Source organism: Phocoena phocoena, chromosome 9, assembly GCF_963924675.1.
Source record: "Phocoena phocoena chromosome 9, mPhoPho1.1, whole genome shotgun sequence".
Taxonomy (NCBI): Eukaryota; Metazoa; Chordata; class Mammalia; order Artiodactyla; family Phocoenidae; genus Phocoena; species Phocoena phocoena.
This window is the reverse complement of record NC_089227.1, coordinates 33075002-33097937: the sequence shown is the minus strand read 5'-3', so window position 1 is coordinate 33097937 and position 22936 is coordinate 33075002.

Genomic DNA, 22936 nt, shown 5'->3' with positions numbered 1-22936 from the left:
AGTAGAAACTCATTTCAAAGCCAAATGGGAGAGGCACTGTGGTGTAGAGGAAAGCTTGTGGACTTTGGCTTCTGAGGGACTTGGGATCAAATGCCAGGTCTTTCCGTTAAAGTCATGTGGTAGTTATGACAACTAACGTCTCTGGGACTCATCCCAAACAATGAAGATGACATATACCTTGCCAAGCTGCTTTGGAGAGGATTAAATAGAATCATGCACCAAAAAATTCTGGTCCAGAGTAGGTAGTCAATAAATGATAGCTACTATTATTATTATTTACATTTTGCTAAGAATTATTATCATCATGTTTCCAATTTGACATCTTTTAAAAACAAAATCCTGGTTTTTAAATTTAGGAACATCAGTAACTGATTTTGATTCTGATTAAAATTACCTCATCTCTCTTGGTTTCAGAGGCTTCAGCTATAGAAAAATGAGTCTGGGAAAACTACTTTAAATCTCTGAAAATGAAATAGAAATTTTAATCTACCATAGACATCAAAATTTGAATAGTAATGAAGGGTTTAGAAGAACTGAAGCAGACTGAAATTATCTTTATATAGAGAACTTGAAAAACAACCTCTTTAGCTCAAGTTATAAATTGTGAGACAACCTGGATTTCTGGAGGGAGAAAAAAGCACTAGGAATAAATATGTAAACAAGTTTATCACAAGAAAATATTAAGTACTTATATGGAATCTTAAAAAAAAATGGTTCTGATGAACCTAGGCTCAGGATAGCAATAAAGACTCAGACGTAGAGAATGGACTTGAGGACACAGGGAGGGGGAAGGGTAAACTGGGATGAAGTGAGAGAGTGGCATGGACATATATACACTACCAAATGTAAAACAGATAGCTAGTGGGAAGCAGCCGCATAGCACAGGGAGATCAGCTGGGTGCTTTGTGACCACCTAGAGGGGTGGGAGGGAGGGAGACGCTAGAGGGAAGAGATATGGGAACATATGTATAAGCTGATTCACTTTGTTATACAGCAGAAACTAGCACAACATTGTAAAGCAATTATACGCCAATAAATAGGTAAAAAATAATGATATTAGAAACATTGGGAAAAAAAATATTAAGTACTGACTTGTGTGGCCCCCCTGTGGGCAAAATGTGAATAACACCCTTTTTAAATGTATGTGGTTTTTTTTTTAGAAAATATCGTTTGAGCTTTACCTGAACCCTAAGGTAAAGCAAGAACTTGTTTCAAAAGTTTACCCTTTTTACCTATTATATGGAACTTGGAAAACTTTTTTCCATATAAGGGATGTTATATATGGTGATTTATTTCGCTGTCAATCCCAGATTAATGCCACAGTTAAGCCTCAACTATACAGCCCCACAAATTGTATTAGCCCAGGTAGCAACAATGGACAGTGATGTTTCTTCAAGAGTGTCAAAGAACAATAGAATTTCTGGGTTTGAAGAAATTTGAGATCTCTATTCTAAATTCCAACTGAGCATACCAAAAACACACCTTCCCCCAGTTGCTGCCCTAGCAAAGGGAGCAAATAATCCCCTCTCCACCTAGATCAGACATAACTCTCTTCTCCTGCTGAGAATTATAAGAGAAACAGCAAGTCATGGACAGAAGACCTGGTCTCAAATTCTCACTCTTTTTTCTGTTATAGGAGAAGGGAGTAGAGAGTGGGGATTATCATCCCAAAATCCCATAAGGTTAAACAAAGGTCTCTTTTGTGCTCACATTAATGACCACTGCAGGGTGACTGCAACTGCATTCCAAGTCTTTTTTATTCTGTGAACTTGACTGAAATAGCAGCCACTGACAGGGACATGGTAGTCTGGTGGCAGAAGGAAAAAATAAATTGACCAATGAAATGCCTGAAAATTTCTGCTTGGAAGTGGCATGGGCCTCTTGCACTCACACTCCTCAATCAAAGCAAGTTATAGGGCCAAGCCTGATGTCAATAGAAAAGTAAGTATACTCCTCTCATGGGATAGAGCTCCAGAGAAGGGCAAAGTAGGGAAGGTCAGCAAATATTTTGAACAAATACTGAAATATATTGTCTTATGTGACTGTAAACAGATCACCTGTGGTCTCTTAGTCCTAAGACTCAACCCCAAAATTGCCAGTAACAATCCTCTCCAGCCTAAGCTCAGGATTGTGGTAAAGATCAAGTAAGACTATGGATATATTTTTATGTGTGTGTCTGTTATTTTATCCTTTTCCAGAGATTCTGTACAGTAAGTCTCATGTGGAACTCTACTGTCTCTATTTTTTAAATGTTCCTGTGCATCTCAGAACCCAGAGAGCTTTTAGAAAATGCATAGTTCTGGGCCTTATATAAGCCAAAGATTCTGAATCACCAGGACTGGAATGGAGTTCCAGATATTGTTTTTGGTTTTTTTTGTTTTGTTTTTTTTTGTGGTACGCGAGCCTCTCACTGTTGTGGCCTCTCCTGTTGTGGAGCACAGGCTCCGGACGGGCAGGTTCAGTGGCCATGGATCACGGGACCAGCCGCTCCGCGGCATGTGGGATCTTCCCGGACCGGGGCACAAACCTGTGTCCCTTGCATCGGCAGGCGGACACTCAACCACTGCGCCACCAGGGAAGCCCCAGATATTGTATTTTTAAAAGCTCCTCTGAGATTCTGACTTAAGACCAGGCAGGAAAACCTGAGCTATAGATCCTTTTCAACAACAAAATCCTGCAACCTGTAGTCAATAACTTCCCCTTTTTTTTCAGGGAGCAGGGAATTTTTATTGATTGCTTATATAACTTTCTGTTAGAAACTTCATTTTTTGTATCAATCTAATACAGATTGAGTTGACTAATGTTAACCAGGGAAGAACAGGTATTGATTTGTTCATAAGAAAGTCGTAATGAAAGTTTGCTCAGCTGGGGAAAGAGATGGGTGACAAAAAGTAAAGAGGAAAAGTAAAGGGGAGAGATACTTAAAGTGACTATATAGCACTGAGTGCAGAAATAACAGTAATGACAGCACCTATGTATTCTGTGATCACAGGCTCTGGCTTAACATGAAGCCTCATGATAGCCTTATGAAGTAGGAAATATTATACCTATATTAATCTGGGTGCCAGAAAAGTTGAGTCACACAGAAATGGTAAAGCATGATTCACATTCAAGTCTGTCTAACTTCAAAGCCACAGCAGTACCCAGATGTCAGTGTCACATACGCCTTCCAGGAAATTCCATCAAAGAGGCCACAAAAGGAGGGGGAGCAAAGAGTAACAAAATCGTCAAGGAAGTAGTATTTGCCAGGTGGCAACATCTCAGTGATCTCCCCTCATTGCTGTGTCCCAGAGGCTTCCGCTCCACTTCCAGACTTCCCTTTCTGCCACTGTCACTGTGAAGGCAACACTCAGACTGATGACCACAAGTGTTGCCACACTTTGTCATTTACTGTGTGCTTTCACAACTATCTCATTTACTATCCTCAAAAACAGTATTCATCAAAATGCAGAAGCCAAGATTGAAGTGATTTATCTACATCAGTATTTCCAAATGTAAGTATTATTGGTCTGGATAATTTCTGTTGCAGGGGCTGTGTCCTATGCATTGCCTGATGTTTAGCAGCAACCATGGATTCTACTAGATGAACTACCACCCCCAATTATAACAAAATGTTTTCAGATATTGCCAGATGTTCTCTGGAGGAGGAAGGGGGGGGGCGGCACAAAATTACCTCTGGTTCAGAACCACTGGCCTAAAGTGATACAACAAACAGGTAGAAATTACTGTCAAACCCACACCTTCTGGCTACAAACTAATGTATATTCCATTGCATCCCTGAAGCCTCCCTAGAAACATAAAATTTTGGAGCCCAGAGTTTTTAGTAACATCCAGGAAACTCCTTTGTTTAGCTACTGAGCAAGCTAAAGCATAGAGATATGAGGTGACTCTCACAATTTTATGGCTCAAAATCATTTAAAAATAATTTTAAGCATTCCTAAGGTAGTTGTGAAAAGTCGTGTTACTGATGCCCATCATTTGATAAGGGCACATCTTGTCCTATGGCTACATCTGTTAGCTATCACATCCCTCACAGAAGAGTACATCTGTCATGCCAGTCTTTGGATCATGACTCTCCTTCACTTTCCACCCCACACTCCCCACAGGATCCAGCAGTGCTGATTGAGTTACCAAATTAGAATAGTGACTTAATGGCATTGATTCTTATGGATGAGCTTCCTTAAACTAAGATTTTTTTTTTAATCAGCCAATAAACAACATCTGATAGCAAACAAAAAACTAGCTGGGGTATCTTTCTTTACAAAATCCAGGGACCTCTATGAGACTTATAGACACAAGGTGTTTTAACAGTGGAGAAATTGAGGTCATTCCCAGAGAGAGAAAGCTTCATTGGAACAGCAGACTTGTCCAAGAGACGTTATTCTGTTCCCCACTCAGAACATGCCTCCAGTTGGAGGTTATTTCCTCATAATCATTTTTGACCCTTTGCTGAGATCAAGAAGAATATTTATTCTTATCATTTTAACATCTAATATAGTCTTTACTAGCCTTGGAGCAACTTGAAGACAAAGGCTCTCCTTCGTTTATTATATACTACACTCTCAATAAGCAACACAAACTAGGTGGCCAATAAATATTTATTAGGCAGCTTAAAAAGAAAAATTAGGGCTTCCTGATTGACTTTCATGATCCCAGTATCCATCAGGAAGCATTTTTCTTCTCCAGATGAGATGGACCCAGAGATAGAAGAAGCTTATGAAAAGTTTTGTTTGGAATCAGAGCATAGGTGAAAACAGTAAAATTAAATTTCAGCACATCAATTTTATAAAGCAGTTTAGGTTATGGTGATTTAGCAGAACACAGGAAAGCAAGAAAATGTGTCACACATACCAAATTAAGGATGTTGAGTTATGTTACTAATGTATGCAACTTTAATTTTAACACTCTCTGCCAAAATAAACTTTATTCCCTATAACTTAAAAAAAAAAAAACTTTCAGAATTCTGCCTCTTTGTTCCCACCCAGGAAAACCTACAGGTAAGATCATCCTAATCCAGTGAGCACCTTGGGGTTTCTAACACGAGTGCTTTGGCCCACCAGACTTTCATATCTACTCGTAGGGTGAGACTTGGGTAAAATAAACTAGTCCCTAGTCCCAGCAAACCCAGAGACTTTGTTTTTTTGCTTAAACTATTTGGCCCTGGATTTCTGTCAGTTGTAACCTAGAGTCCTAACTAATATGTTAGGAATATTCAACTTTTAACACATAAAATTTGCAGAGTAAACCAGGTAGGTAACCTTGTTCAGACTACCAGTGCTAAAACAATTCTTGCCATACCATTGTTGCCTTTGATGTTGAGGCCTTTCGGTCACCTACAGAAGTTCCTATGGTGCTAGAAGCCAGACTTCCAAGAAACATAAAATCTGTTGTAGGTGTTCCAGGAAGGTAAAAGGAAAACCACGTTTCTGACCAGATGAGGACGTTTGGAAAATGGAGGAATGCCGTGCTCAAAGAGCCTTTCTTCTAAGCTTCTCTGACTCTCCCCTCCTGTCCCTTTTGTCTACATTCTGATATACTCCACGCCTGAGCCCTTTACCCAGTCCCACTTTTCTCAGAGATTCTTTAGATAGCATTAGCTCTGTGTGAGAAAGTATCCCGTTCATCAAGAAACTAACCCAATCTTAGCTCCTCCCCTCACCTTCATGCCTGTAGTGGCAGCTGTTGAGATGTAGCCATTCCTTAGATTTACAAGTTTCTCAAGCAGGTCTTCTCCATCCTTAACTCATGATATTCAATTCTTTGCTGCTCCAATTATTACTTCTTTGGTCACACACAGAATTTCAGAACAGATGGACCTGGATGCCAAATGTTGCTGTAAAGTTTAACGTTTTTCTTGCTCTAAATTTAAAATGTCACTATAATACTCAGTCTCTGAAGAATTTAAAGCTATTGTTTTTAAAAAGTGCCCTATAACTCCTGGAGAAGTAGTAGTACATTAACACATTACCTAAAAATAGAGTTAGTATATAGAAAACCACCCACCCACATATGCTACAAGTACATCTAATATATGAATACAAGAATTGGTCTTGTTTTATAGCAATAGCACAAGAACTTATATGTTAGTCATGTATTTTTATTTTCTTTATTTTCTGATGCTTTGACACCTTGGGGCCTTATTGACCCTAGAGGGACTACCCGTCTATGGTTAGCTAATTCCTAGAGATAGCAGACAATTCATCCTGGAGTACTCCTTTTATATGCAAGCCATATAAAATCCAGAGCTCATACCTTTAGCCATCTCCTTTATTAGGCTATCACATGCTGAGCAAGCCACTATCCTGCCCTAATCACCACAAGGAAGGTAAGGTGCCAAGACAACTAGAGACAGCCCCTACACCCCAGAGTCCACTGAAATTATTCACGCTGGCCAATTCTAAGCCTGCTTATCCTGCTTTGCCTTGCCTTTTTCACAGAAACTACAGTAAAGGCTCTTGCACACAGTTTCCTCTGCCTGCTTTCCAACTCTGGTGCTTTCTTGGGTGGCACTGATGGAGAAGTATGCTTCATGTTTCTAGGGATCTGTGGGTATGAACTTCTTCCTTCATGAAAGTCATTTATGTGTCTATATGTCTTACCATATCTGAGTAAAATAAATCCTGGGTACATTTAAAAATACATCCTAATCCTATTAACTATTCAGCAAAATAGCTTCTAGTAGTAAATGTATTATTAATCTAATATTTTCTACAATATTCAGAGGTTTCCTTGTGAAACATTTTCTTTTTAAGTAAGACTTCAAGAGAGGAAAATTCAACCCCACTGAGACTATTTTGGAATGAATCACTTCCATATTCTTTAGGAAAAACTCAGTAATAAAGTTTATTGAGTTGGATTAGTGGTCTAATAATCTCTATAATCTCTTTTTGATATGAATAAAATACTGTGAGTCACCTAAGGAAAAATAATTTTCCCTTTTGTAGATTAGAAGTGATTTCAGAAATTTTTACAAAACTCAAGGGGAAAGGCATTGCTTCGAACAACTTCCCTAATTGTTCATTCAGAACTGGTGGTTTATCTTGTAATTTATTTAGGAAGGAGCTATTAAGAAGCAAGTGACCCTCACATGTGACTAGCTAGTGTTTCCTCCCCTGGAGGAAATTAATCTTGAGACAAATTATGCATTTTCTTTTAGTTGGTGTTTAAATGAGAATGGAGTTCATGGCCTGGATGTGGACAAAATATATTTATAAATGCCTGGCTGCCTGGCTGGGAGATTTTACACACAAGAGCTACATTAATGTAACCTTTCATAATTCATATTATGAAATAAAAACATCATTGTCCCAGAGAAGTTATTTTTCCTCCATTTAGAAGAGGAACTTGAAAAACATTCTGTATATAAAAACAACCAGGGGTAGAGCCAGGTGCCCATTCCTTTATGCAATGGACCTCAAACTCTAATTTGAATAAAATCACTTGTAGAGCTTATTAAAGATGTGTATTCATGGGCCATACTCTCCAGAGATTCTAATTCAAAAGTCTGAAGAGAGGGTCAAGAATCTGCATTTTTATCAAGAAGTCTGTATCCTGACACAGGTGTTCCAAGAATCACAATATAATATTCACAGGGAAACCACTAGCCTGCTTTGCCTGCTTTAGAAGACTCATTGTTGAGCCATGTATGCAGTCAGCTGCCAGCTTTTGGGTTCTAAAGTATCTCCTAGTAGCAGCTTCTCTCTAAACATCGGGTTGATAATATTAAGTTCATGTATATAGTATATATACATTTATAGGTAGGTAGATCTAGATACCTAGATATAGATGTGTTACTGATACCACCTCATCTGATCCAGACATAAATGGGTAAAATTTCCAGCTCAGTCACTTACTGACTATCCAAGTCAGACCAAGTTAAACACTTTGAATCTGCTTCCTCATTTTTTAAATGGAATTATAATGCCACTTCACAAAATTGTGATGAGGATTAAAGGAGCATTTGTATATAATGCATTTAACCTAGTACCCAGCAAAGAACAAGGATAGGAGTGGAGACAATACAACCAACCGATTGATGTTTTATACATTTGTAAAGAAATTGTTGTATGGTTTCCAGAGCTCTTTCAAACACATCATTTAATTATATCCTCACAATGTGCATGTGAAGTAGAGGGTACAGATTATTGTTCCAGTTTTAAAATGAAGTTTAATCTTAGTCTACTGCCATGATCATTTGATCATAGGCTCAGTGGGAAAAAATGAGCCTCAAAGTGGTTGAGAGAGTAGGAGTTTCTTTTGCCTTTTGAAGTCAGGGAATTAGTGTGCCCCTTAATGCTTCTTAAAACTTCAGAGCTCAAGGTGAATTTCAAATCTGTAGAATGGCAGAGTAGTAGTGGTTAAGAGCATAGCTTTTGGAGTAGACAAATTTGGCTCTGCCACTTTAATAGTGGTGTTAACTTGACAATGTTATTTAAGTCTTCTAAGCCTCAATAGCTTCTTATAAAAATGAGACTAATAATGCAATGATTAAATAAGATAATTTTCACAATAGCAATAATAATATCTAATATTTATTGACGCCTCCATAAAATATTTTGTACAGTGTATAGCAGAGTAATGCTCAGAATAGAGCTAGTATATAAGAAACCACCCACCCACACATGCTACAGGTACTGCTAATGTATAGGAACGGTTATTACTGTTACTAACAAAGAGTAAAGCAATAAATTTTTTATTAGTGTGAACAGATAGCTAATGGATGAATTATTAGTCAGTATTATAACCACTTACTTTATTAGGAAACAGAGAAAACATGAGGAAACTATGTAGCTAGGCCCAGATCACAAAATGACTCCATGGCAGGGTCAGATTTCTGCCCTGTCCAAGACCTTGTCTCTTCTCCAGGGATCACTGCGATCCTTTCATTTTACTCAAAAGAAAGACTTTCACTTGGAGAATTCCCTTGTAGAGTTCCATGGCTTTATACCAAATGTTTGGGATCTGGAAAATTACCTTATATACTCTGATGTTTAATATTCTGAGTTTCTGTTAAACATGGAGTTTTTGCTGAGTTAAAGGCCCACACAGTTCTTACAGGTTCCAGTTTGGAACCAACCCTAAATCTTTTGTGGCTTTGAGTTAGTCTTGGCAAAACACTTCCAGAGTGGGAGGATTTTTTAATGGGTTTCTTTAAAGAGTCACTTTAAAGCATTCATTTAGGCTCAAACCAAAGTAAACTGACCAATCTATTCCCATGGATTTTAGAGGAACAAGGGTTAGAATTCAGAGGAAATGTGGTAAGCAAAGCCTACTGAGAATTTGGTTGATACTGCAGGCCATTAAGTGACCATGGTGTCACTAAAAGGAACTTTCTCACAAAGGAATTTTCTCACAAAAGTTCCTACTGTGTTATGCTCCCATAATATTAGAAGTGTTTTGAATATATATCTGTATATATACACACATAATATTTATACTTTGTACCAATGCCAAAGGTTGTCATAAAGTTGATATTTTGCTGAATATCAAACTTCCAGTATAAAAGAATAACTCTAAAAAATTTTTATTGACTATAGCAGTGAAAATTTAAAAGTCTAACATGACAGTGAAGAACCATAATTTTCCAAACACTGTCAGCTGCTAATAGCTCCTACAGTTATTACAGAGCACATCTGCCTTAGTAGATATTTTTCTAAGTAAAAGACAAAGATATTTTCCCACAATATTTTTTTTCCCTCTTCTCCATAGTTTTTATATTCTTTGTTAGATCTGAAAATTGTATATGACTTTGGAGCTTTTTCACCCTCAGGAATATTTGAGATGGGAAACTGATATTCTGCTCTTAATTCTTTCTCATAAGTTATGAAGAATGGGGCTTTTTTTTCCTGAAAGAACTCATGGCTCAAATATATTTTAAAAGTTAAAAAATATGTCTTACATTGGTGACATTGTTTAGTATTAGAATGAATGTTAGTATCCAATAATTCTATAAAGATTAAAAGAATAATACCATTTTATTTCTATTGTACTCTATCTTTAAAATAATGTAATAATTGTTTTTAATAGTTTTCCTAAATCTATCTAGCTAAAGTACCTTCTCTTCTTTTAACATTCAGTCAAATTTCTTACTTTGTTAACTCTTATCTTTTTTTAATTGAGATATAATTGACATACAGCATTGTGTAAGTTTAAGGTGTACAACATGTTGATTTGATACCTTTATATATTGCAATATGATTACCACTGTAGCATTAGCTAACACCTCTAACACATCATTTGTAAAGATACAAATGAGAACATTTAAGATCTAATCTCTTAGCAACTTTAAAGCATATAATACATGATTGTTGACTATTGTCACACTACTGTGCATTAGATCTTCAGAACTTATTTATCTTCTAACCACAAATTTGTACCCTTTGGCTATCATCTCCATCTCCCCATTTCTCCCACTTCCCAGCCCTTGTAAATAGCCATACTACCCTGTTTCTATGAATTAGCTTTTTTAGATTTCACATACAGCATACCTCAGAGATATTGCAGGTTTGGTTCCAGACCATTGCAATAAAGCAAGTCACACAAATTTTTGGTTTCCCAAAAATTATGAAAGTTATGTTTACACGGTACTAGAGTGTATTAAACGTGCTATGGTATTATATCTTTAAAAACATGTACATACCTTAATTAAATAATACTTCATTACTAAAAATGCTAACCATCATCTGGGCCTTCAGCAAGTTGTAATGTTTTTGCAATACTGTGATCAGATATAACTGATCATAGGTCACCATAACAAAATACAATAATAATGAAAAGGTTTGAAATATCACAAGAATTACCAAATGTGAAACAGAGACATGAAGTGAGCAAATGCTCTTGGAAAAAAAATGGCACTGATAGACTTGCTCAACACAGGATTGCAACAAAACTTCAATTTGTAAAAAACTCAGTATCTGCAAAGTGCAATAAAGCTAAGTGCAGTAAAACGAGGCATGCCTATATAAGTAAGATCATGCAGTATTTGTCTTTGTCTGACATCTCATTTGGCATAATGGGTCCATCCATGTTGTTAAAAATAGCAAGATTTCCTCCTTTTCCATGGAGGAAAATATTCCATTGTATACATATACCACATCTTGTTTATCCATTTATCCATTGATGGACACTTAAGTTGTTTCCATATTTTGGCTATTGTGAGTAATGCTGCAATAAACATGAGGTGCAGATATCTCTTCAATATGCTGGGTTTTTTTTCCTTTGTATATCTACCCAAAAGTGGGATTGCTGAATCATTATGGCAGTTCTACATTTAATATTTTGAGCAACCTCCATACTGGCTTTAGTATCAGGGTAATGCTGGTTTTGTAAAATGAGTGTGGGTGGGTTCCCTACTCTTCAAATTTTGGAAGAGTATGAGAAGGATTGGCATTAATTCTTCTCTAAGTGCTTGGTAAAATTTACAGGGAAACCATGTGTTCCTGGCCTTTTCTTTCTTGGGAGGTTTTTGATTACTGATTGAATATTCTTACTTATTATTGGTCTGTTCAGATCTTCTACTTCTTCATGATTCTTGATTGGTTGTCATGAATCTTGATAGATTGTATATTCTAGGAATTTATCCATTTGTTCTAGGTTATCTAGTTTGTTGGTATGTAATTTTTCATAGTAGACTCTTATGATCTTTTGTATTTTGTGTTATTGATTGTAATAACTCCTTTCATTTCTGATTTTATTTATCTGAGTCTTTCTTCTCTTTTTCTCAGTTAGTCTACCTAATGGTTTGTCAGTTTTGTTTATTTATTTATTTTTTTGGCCACACTGCACGGCAGGCGGGATCTTAGTTTCCCTGACCAGGGATCGAACCCACGCCCCCTGCAGTGGAACTGCAGAGTCTTAACCACTGGACCACCAGGGAAGTCCCAATTTTGTTTATCTTTTTAAAAAATCAACCCTTAGTTTCTTTTTTTCTGTTGTTTTTCTAGTCTCAATGTCATTTATTTACATTCTGATCTTTCTTATTTCCTTCCTTCTACTAGCTTTAGGCATAGTTTGTTCTTTTTCTAGTTCCTTGAAGTGTACAGTTAGGTTGTCTATTTGAGATTTTTCATTGTCTTAGTGTAGGCATTTATCATTATAATCTTCTCTCTTAGAACTACTTTTGCTGCATCCTATAAATTTTGGTATGTTGTGTTTCCATTTTCATTTCTTTCAAGACTTTTTAAATTTCCCTTTTGATTTCTTCTTTGATTCAATGTTTGTTTAGGGGTATGTTGTCTTAATTTCCACATATTTGTGAATTTTCAAGTTTTCTTCCGTTATTGATTTCTAGTTTCATACTATTATGGTCCAAAAAAATACTTGGTATTTCAGTCTTCTTAAATTTGCTAAGACTTGTTTTGTGAGCTAACATATGATACATCCTGGAGAATGTTCCGTGCATGCTTGAGAAGAATGTGTATTCTGCTGCTGTCGGATGGACTGTTCTGTGTATGTCTGATAGGTTCATTTGGTCTAAAGTAAAATTCTAGTCCAATATCTCCTTATTAATTTTCTGTCTGGATTATCTATCCACTGTTGAAAGTGAAATACTGAAGTTCCCTACTATTATTATATTGTTCTCTGTTTCTCCCTTTAGATCTGTTAGTATTTGCTTAATATATTTAGGTGCTCCAATGTTAGGTGTATACATATTTACAATTGTTATATCCTCTTGATGAATTGACTTCTTTATCGTTATATAATGATTACCTTCTTTGTCTCTTGTTACAATTTTTACTTAAAGTCCATTTTGTCTGATATAAATGTGGCTAACCCTGTTCTCTTTTGATTTCCATTTGCATGGAATATCTTTTTCCATCCCTTCACTTTGCCCCTTGTGTGTCCTTAAAGGTGAAGTGAATCTCTTGTAGGCATATACTTGGGTCTTGCATTTTTTTCTTTATTCTGTCAGCCACTTTATGCCTTTTGATTGGAGAATTTAATCTGTTTACATTTTAGTAATTATTGATAGGTGAGGACTTACTAATGCCATCTTATTGTTTTCTGGCTATTTTGTAGTTCCATTGCTTCTCTCTTACTCTCTTGCTAGCTTCCTTTGTGAATTCATGATTATCATAGTGGTATGCTTTAATTCCCTTCTCTTTATCTGTTGTGTATCTACTGTAGGTTTTTACTCTCTCGTTGCCATGAGGGTTATTTAAAACATCTTTTGCCAGTTATTTTAAGCTGATAACAACCTAACTTTGATCACGTCTAGAAACTCTACCCTTTTACTCCTTCCCCCCTTTTATGTTTTAATGTAATAATTTAACTCTTTTTATTGTATTGCATATCCATTAACTAATTATTGTAGCTATGGTTATTTTAATACTTTTGTCCTTTAACCTTTATACTTAGAGTTAAGTAGTGCCACCATATTACAGTGTTGGACTATTCTGAATTTGACTATATACTTAACTTTACCTGTGGTTTTTATATTTTTATATATTTACATGTTACTAATTAATGTCCTTTTATTTCAGCTTTAAGAACTCCTGTCAGCATAGGCAGGTCTTGTGGTGATGAATTCCCTCAGCTTTTGTTTGTCTGGGAAAGTTTTTCTCTCTCCTTCATTTATGAATGACAGGTTTGCCAAGGTATTCTTGGTTGGCAGTTTTCTTCTTTCAGTGCTTTGAATATATCATCCCACTTTCTCCTGGCCTGCAAGGTTTCTGCTGAAAAATCTGCTGTTAGCCTTATGAGAGGGTTCCCTTATACATAAGGAATTTCTTTTGTCTTGCTGCTTTTAAAATTCTCTCTTTGTCTTTGATTTTAGACAATTTTATCATAATATGTCTTGGAGAAGATCATTTTGAGTTGAAATTGCTTGTAAACTAATGTGCCTCATGAACTAGAATGTCCAATCTCTCCCCAGATTTGGGAAGTTCACAGTCATTATTTCTTAAAATAAGCTTTCTACCCCTTTCTCCCTCTCTTCTCCTTCTATGACTCTAATAACACATAGATTATTTCTCTTGATAGTATCCTATAGTTCATGTAAGCCTTCTTCACCTTCACTCTTTTTCATTCATTCATTTATCATTTTATTTTCATTTTTTCTTTGTTATCCTCTGGGTGGTAATTTCAAATGACCTGTCTTCTACTTCATAGATCCTTCCTTCTCCTTCATTGATAGGCTGTTGACAGTTTCTATTTCATTTTTTCCATTCATTGCATTCTTCATCTCCAGAATTAGTTTGGTTCTCTTTTTATGATTTTTGTTTCTTGTATACTTCTCATTTGTTCATGTATTGTATCCCTGATTTTGTTGAATTGTCTTTCTGTTTTCTAGTAGCTCACTGAGCTTCCTTAAAACAGTTATTTTGAATTCTTTATCAGGGAACTCTCAGACCTTCATTTCTTTGGGATCACTTACTGGAAAATTATTGTGTTCCTTTGGTAGTGTCCAGTTTCCTTGATTTTTTATATTTCTTGAAGTCTTACATTGCTGTCTTTGCATTTGAAGAAGCAGCCACCTCTTCTAGTCTTTACTGACTGACTTCAGGAGAGAAATATACTCTCCATCAGCCCTGTTAGGGATTCTGAGGTTTTCTTAGACCTTTTCTGTGGGTATGTCTACTCCACACTTCTTACTCCCTCTTGGAGGGAAATTCTTAAGACTGTATGCCTTCTCTTGATCCTGCAAAGCCAGACCAGGTTCTGACAGCTTCTCATTTTCTTTATTTTCCTAGGGCACTTCTCAGTTTTGTGTGCTTTTTCCCAATCCTGTAAACTTGGGTCAGCTTTCTACACATGTGCATACATGCTCCCTAGCTATTTGCAAAGCCTTGCTTCCACCATCCTCAGGCGTGTACACAGGGAGCCGGCCACAGGGTTGGGAGGTAGTAGAGTGTGGGTGAGGCATGCAGAATGTTGGGGGTACCCACGGGCCAATTGGGGAGATCTGTAGGCAAGGTATCTGAAGCAGCTTAAGAGCTGGCTTCTTGATGGAGTCTGCCATATGGCTAGTAGGATCTGCATCCCTTCGATATGTGCCATTCTGAGCTCTGACTGCTATTATCCCAGCTACTCCCTGTCCCTTAGTCATGCAACACACCTCAGTGTTCTAGATGGGGCAAGAAAGGAATTGGTATCTTTAACGGCCTCCTGCATAGCTGAGAAAGTTAAACTATTCCTCTTACCGTCTTCAATCCATTCAATCTCAGATTTTTGCTCCGACAGTGAAAGGAACTTTTCCGCTGGACTACCCCCAGACATCTCCAAAGGCACTCTTGTCTGTGAGTGATTGTCTAAATCAGTGTTTTTTGGATGGAAGATGGTAGAAAGCTCCTACTTCACCATTTTGATATCTAACTCTGCCTTCACCTGTATTTTTTAAATCATGATGTTACACTGACATCTTGTGGTAATTGATATGGCTTGTTTGTCCTAAACTGACAAAATTAAGCAAGTAGTGACATAATTCAAAAAGGAAGAGAGATATTATTGAGTTGTAGACATTGTGCTTAGTGCTGTAGTAAGAATTAAATAGCTTGCCCAAAGTTATATGTGTGGGGAATCCAGAATTTGACTTTAGGTAGTTTGACTCTAGCAGTGTGCTTTCCAACATGATAGTGACTAGCCATATGTGGCTTTTTTAATTTAAATTATGTAAAGCTAGAAATTCATTTCCCTTAACAGCCACATTACAAGTGCTCAATAGCTACACATGCCTAGTGAGTACCATCTTGGACAATGTAGAGAATATCTCCATTTTTCCAGAAACCTTTATTGGACAGCCCTAGAAGCAAAACTTGACATCTCTACTACACCACTTCATCTGTGCTTTTATATAACATTGTCAGAGTATTAAAGCAAGTTTATTCTCAAAATTTTAATTAGTCCTTCTCTGCAGATGACTATTACAAGTATGTATCTAGCTTGGCAATTTTCCTAATTATCAGTGCCACATTTCCATCTGTATGGCAGATTTGTTCACTTGGACACTCTAATATAAACCCAAACTTTCATTTTTAAACAGAATGTCACTTTTTCCCCCAAACCAGCTTCCTCTCCTCACTTCCCCATTTCCATCTTTCCTACTCTTTTATTCCCAGTCTCTGAAGTTTAGTCATTGAACTTTTATTTTTGATTCCTTCTTTCTTGTCCTCTGAATCTGTATCTTGTCAACCTTTCCTTAAAAATATCTCTCAAATATGACTTTCTTACTGCTATCAAACTAGACCATAATGGGTCTGCCTGAATCTTGTCTTTTCCCAAGTCCTTACAGTCAACCCTTGACATCAGATTAAATATATCAAATATCAATGGCCCTGTCACTCTCATTCTCAGAAAATTATAATAATTGCCTGAAAAATTGGGCAGTGCCTTCTACAATCTTATCTACATTATCTCTTTCTTGATTTTGGCATGAACTGTTCATTCTAACCAGACCGATCTCATGCCTCTATTGTGAAATAATTCACCTTTGCATTCCTGAAATTATGTTCTTGTTCCTCCTCCACAAATCTCCATTTATTGACATCTTAACCACCCTCCAAAGACTAACCTCAGGGCCCTTCTCATCTGTGGTAAAACCATTTAGGTCATAATGTTCTTTGTAGATGCTGGAATAGTCACTCTATGTACTATTCATCACATAACTTCCTGTCTTGCTGGGTGTGATAGTCAGGATTCTCCAGAAAAACCTATTTTTGTCTATATCTATATCTATCTGTATCTGTCTATCTAGAGAGACAGAGATTGGAAATGGGGAGCACTGATTTTTAGAAATTGGCTCACATGAATGTGGTGGCTGGCAAGCCCAAAATCCTCAGAGCAAGCTAGGAGGTTAGAAATTCTAGCAAGAAGTTGAAATTTTGAGTCTGAAGACAGTCCTTGAAGTAGAATTATTTCCTTTTTAGAGGACCTCAGTCTTCTCTCTTAGGGCTTTAACAGATTAGATGATGCCCACCCACGTTATGAAGGGTAATCTGCTATACTCAAAATCTACCAACTTAAATGTCAATCACAACTAAAAAAATACCTTCACAACACCCTTTAGATTGGTGTTTAATCAAAAAACTGGGTGCCATTGCCTAGCCAAACTGACACATAAAATAAACCATCACATCAGATATATATAACTTTGGAGCTCTTATATATAATTCTCAACTCTGCAATCTAGGTAGACATGTGGAGGGAAGAAGATAACAGCATTTGAGGAAATGCAGTAAGACAAAGTATAAATATTAGAGGATATGTAAACAATTGGAGCTTTTTTTTTTTAATTTTATTAGAGTATAGTTGCTTTACAATGTTGTGTTAGTTTCTACTGCAGCAAAGTGAATCAGCTATACGTATACATGTATCCCCTCTTTTTTGGATTTCCTTCCCATTTAGGTCACTACAGAGCATCGAGTACAGTTCCCTGTGTTATACAGTAGGTTCTCATTAGTTACCTATTTTATACATAGTATCAATAGTGTACATATGTCAATCCCAATCTCCCAATTCCTTGCACCCCCCCCTTTCCCCCTTGATATCCATATATTTGTTCTCTCCGCCTGTATCTCTACTTCTGCTTTGCAAATAAGATCATCTATACCATTTTTCAAGATTCCACATATATGCATTAATATATGATATTTGCTTTTCTCTTTCTGACTTACTTCACTCTGTAATGACAGTCTCTAGGTCCATCCACGTCTCTACAAATGACCCAATTTCGGCTTTTTATGGCTGAGTAATATTCGATTGTATATATCTACCACATCTTCTTTATCCATTGCTCTGTCGATGGACGTTTAGGTTGCTTTCATGTCCTGGCTATTGTAAATAGTGCTTCAATGAACATTGGAGTGCATGTATTTTTTTGAATTATGGTTTTCTCTGGATACATGCCCAGGCAAGGGATTGCTGGACCATATGGTAGCTCTATTTTTAGTTTTTTAAGAAACCACCATACTGTCCTCCATAGTGGCTGTACCAATTTATATTTCCACCAACAGTGAAGGAGGGTTTCTTTTTCTCCATAACCTCTCCAGCATTTATTATTTGTAGACTTTTTAATGATGGCTATTCTGACTGATGTGAGGTGATGCCTCATTGTAGTGTTCATTTGCATTTCTCTAATAATTAGCAATATTGAGCATCTTTTTGTGTGCATATTGGCCATCTGTATGTCTTCTTTGGAGAAATGTCTTTTTATGTCTCCTGCCCATTTTTTGATTAGGTTGTTTGTTTTTTTATGTTAAGCTGTATGAACTGTATGTTTGTATATTTTGGAAATTAATCCCTTGCCAGTAGCATTGTTTGCAAATATTTTCTCCCAGACCACAGGATGTCTGTTTTGTTTATGGTTTCCTTTGCTGTGCGAAAGCTTTTCCATTTAATTAAGTCCCACTTGTTTATTTTTGTTTTTATTTCCATTACTTTAGGAGAGGGATCCAAAAAAAATATGCTGAAATTTATGTCAAAGAGTGTTCTGCCTATGTTTTCCTCTAGGAGTGTTAGAGTATCTGGTCTTAGCATTTAGGTCTTCAATCCATTTTGAGTTTCTTTTTGTATATGGTGTTAGAGAATGTTGTAATTTCATTCCTTTACATGTAGCTGCCAGTTTTCCCAGCACCACTTATTGAACATACTGTCTTTTCTCCATTGTATATTCTTGCCTCCTTTGTCATAGATTAATTGACCATAAGTGTGTGGGTTTATTTCTGGACTTTCTATAAGCATGCCCATTCTGGCCACTTTTATTCAACATACATTTGGAAGTCCTAGCCACAGCAATCAGAGAAGAAAAAGAAATAAAAGGAATCAAAAATTGGAAAAGAAGTAAAACTGTCCCTGTTCACAGATGATATGACACCATACATAGAAAATCGTAACATACTACCAGAAAACTATTGATACTACAGTCATCAACGAATTTGGTAAAGTTTCAGGATACAAAATTAATACACAGAAATCTGTTGCATTTTTATACACAAACAACAAAAGATCATAAAGAAAAATTAACTATATCACATCTTATACACTGGAATATTACTCAGCCATAAAAAAAGAATGCAATTTGCAGCAACATGGATGGACCCAGGGGTTATCATAGTAAGTGAAGTAAGTCAGACAGAGAAATATATAATTAATATGTGGAATCTTAAATGATACAAATGAACTTATATACAAAACAGAAATAGACCCACAGACAGAAAACAAACTTATGGTTACCAAAGGGAAAGGGTGGGGGAGGGATAAATTAGGAGTTGGGGATTAACATATACACACTGCTATATATAAAATAGTTAACCAACAAGGACCTACTGTATAATACAGGGAACTCTACTCAATATTCTGTAATAACCTACAAGGGAAAAGAGTCTAATATATACGTATGTGTAACTGAGTCACTTTGCTGTACATCTGAAACTAATACAGCATTGTAAATCAGCTATACTTCAATTTAAAAAAAGAAAGAAATTAAGAAAACAATCCAATTTGCCACCACATAAAAAAAAATACCTAGGAATAAACCTACCTAAGGAAGCAAAAGATCTGAAAACTATATATGCTGATGAAAGAAATCAAAGATGACACAAACAGATGGAAGGATATTCCGTATTCTTGGATTAGAAGAATCAACGTTGTTAAAATGACCATACTGCCGAAAGCAATCTACAGATGCAATGCAACCCCTATCTAATTACCAATGGCATTTTTCACAGTATCAGAAAAAAAGTTCTTTTAATTTCTATGGAAACACAAAAGACCTTGAAGAGCCAAAATAATCTTGAGAAAGAAGAGTGGAGCCAGAGGAATCATGCTCCCTGACTTCAGACTATACTACAAAGCTACAGCAATCAAAACATTATGGTACTGGCATAAAAACAGATATTTAAATCAATGGAACAGGATTTACCACAATTTTCTTTTTAATTTAAATTATACAAGGGGGCTTCCCTGGTGGCGCAGTGGTTGGGGGTCCACCTGCTGATGCAGGGGACGCGGGTTCGTGCCCCAGTCCAGGAGAACCCCACATGCTGCGGAGCAACGTGAACCATGGCCACTGGGCCTGCACATCTGGAGCCTGTGCTCTGCAACGGGAGAAGCCACAGCAGTGAGAGGCCCACATACCACAAAATAAATAAATAGATAGATAGATAGATAGATAAATTATACAAGGTCCCAGGTGTTGCTGATTCTGCTGGTCTTAGGACCACACTGAGTAGTGAGGCTGCAGTATGGAGAAAAACTGTGTGTGAGTTCCTTAGGAGATGGGAAAATATCTTTTTATTTTTATAAACTAGCAGCCACATCATATAAGCTCAAAATTTGTTTTAATGAATTCATGAAGGAATAGGTAAATAAATATAATCTAATAGGGTAACTATGAGTTGTAATACAAGTCAGAATGCTTCAATGAACATAATACAGCTTTGAGCAAAGTTCAGAAAGAAATCAGAGAAGGAGGTGATTATTTACAGGTAACAACAGTGAGATAATTAAATGAATGCTTTTCATATAGGATTAATCAATGAATATTTGTTGTGCAAATGTGCCATTGACATTGAAAAGATTTATTTTACTTATTATAATTACTAACTCAGCTAACTAAAAAATATTATGGGACTAAACAATAGAAAACTGGGTATATAGACACTACCCATCTTTAAAAAGAGTGTTTTTTTAGATTTCATATATGTGCATTAGCACATGGTATTTGTTTTTCTCTTTCTGACTTACTTCACTCTGTATGACAGACTCTAAGTCCATCCACCTCATTACAAATAACTCAATTTCATTCCTGTTTATAGCTGAGTAATATTCCATTGTATATATGTGCCACATCTTCTTTATCCATTCATCTCTCGATGGACACTTAGGTCACTTCCATGTCCTGGCAATTGTAAATAGTGCTGCAATGAACATAGTGGTACATGAATCTTTTTGAACTATGGTTTTCTCAGGCTACATTCCCAGTATTGGGATTGCTGGGTCATATGGTAGCTGTAATTTTACTTTTTTAAGGAACCTCCATATTGTTCTCCAAGGTGGCTATATCAATTTACATTCCCACCAACAGTGCAGGAGGGTTCCCTTTCCTCCACACCTTCTCCAACATTTATTGTTTATAGATTTTTTAATGATGGCCATTCTGACTAGTGTGAGGTGATATCTCATTGTGGTTTTGATTTGCATTTCTCTAATGATTATTGATGTTGAGCATCTTTTCATGTGTTTGTTGGCAATCTGTATGTCTTTGGAGAAATGTCTATTTAGGTCTTCCGCCCATTTTTGGATTGGGTTGTTTGTTTTTTTGATATTGAGCTGTGTGAGCTGCTTGTATATTTTGCAGATTAATCCTTTGTCAGTTGCTTCATTTGCAAATATTTTCTCCCATTCTGAGGGTTGTCTTTTGGTCTTGTTTATTGTTTCCTCTGCTGTGCAAAAGCTTTTAAGTTTCATTAGGTCCCATTTGTTTATTTTTTATTTTATTTCCATTACTCTAGGAGGTAGGTCAAAAGATCTTAAAAAAACAGTGCTGATGAACCTAGTGGCAGGGCAGGAAAAAAGACGCAGACGTAGAGAACGGGCTTGAGGACAAGGGGAAGGAGAAGCTGGGACAACGTGAGAGAGTAGCATTGACATATATACACTACCAAATGTAAAATAGTTGGCTAGTGGGAAGCTGCTGCATAGCACAGAGTGATCAGCTAGATGCTTTGTGATGACCTAAAAGGGTGGGATAGGGAGGATGGGAGGGAGGCTCAAGAGGGAGGGGATATGGGGATATATGTATACTTATAGCTTATTCACTTTGTTGTACAACAGAAACTAACAACATTGTAAAGAAATTATACTCCAATAAAGATATAAAAAATAACGATAAAAAATTTTCAAAAAGAAAAGCCATCTGAGAACTAAAAATAAATAAATCTAAATTGTAACGAACTAAAAAAAATTTTTTAATTAAAAAAAAAGAGTGTTTATTTGCCTCAATGAATTTTCTTTGCTCACTTTGTTACTCAAGTACAGTATGACAAGAACACAATGTGCTTTACCTGGAAATTCACCATTGTTGTAATCAGATATTAAGGCGTGATCAGAAAATAAGCTTAGCAAAACACGGTTCTGAAAGAGCAGTTAGTTATTTGTTGAGGGGGGAAATTACACATAATTTTGGTGTAAATGAAGAGATCATGCACTTACCAAGGTAGGCCTAAATTGTTTTGGTTCCTTTTTATGAATTTATGAGTTTTATTATATAACTGTTAATTTCTATAAAGTGTAATGATTGATAGTGTTTAATTACTTACATATACGTTAAATAACAGGAGATGGTATAACATCAGTACAGCAATTATGAAGATTTCTTGTATGAAGTTATGACCATTGGTTTCCAAAACAGGAAGCATATGCCAATGTATATGTATCATGTCTTCTTCTCAAGTGCTAAAACCATTTCTGACTCATTGTGATCATTTCTTCATGGAGAAACATACTATTTGAAAGTGTATTTTACAGGTTTTTACAAAGGCTTAGGAAGTATTTAATTAATTACTAATTTCACTCTAGAGTTTAAATTTGTATTTGTTATAATCATCCTAATATAGGTAATATGTTACATGGTCTAACAAATCAGATTGAGGCAAAAACATCTCTGCATGTTTGCAATGAAATGATAGTTTATATTGATAATTGCAACTTAAGACAAGCTAAGATCCTAAAGTATCATCTAAAGGAATAAGACATTATGTTTAATATAATTTTAATAATGAGGTTTTTTACTATTCTAATTTTTAAGAGCGGTTAATTCATATATGGTAGAAGCTCTAACTGCCTTATATTTGGTGAACTAAAAACTTTAGTCCTTCAAGCTGCTGGCTAACAGAAACTACTGCATCAGTTTTTTTACAGAGAAAACTAAGCAATAGTTAATTTAAAGATTTTCATCAGTAACAATAAAATCAGGGTCAGAATAGGAATAAAATCTAATGTT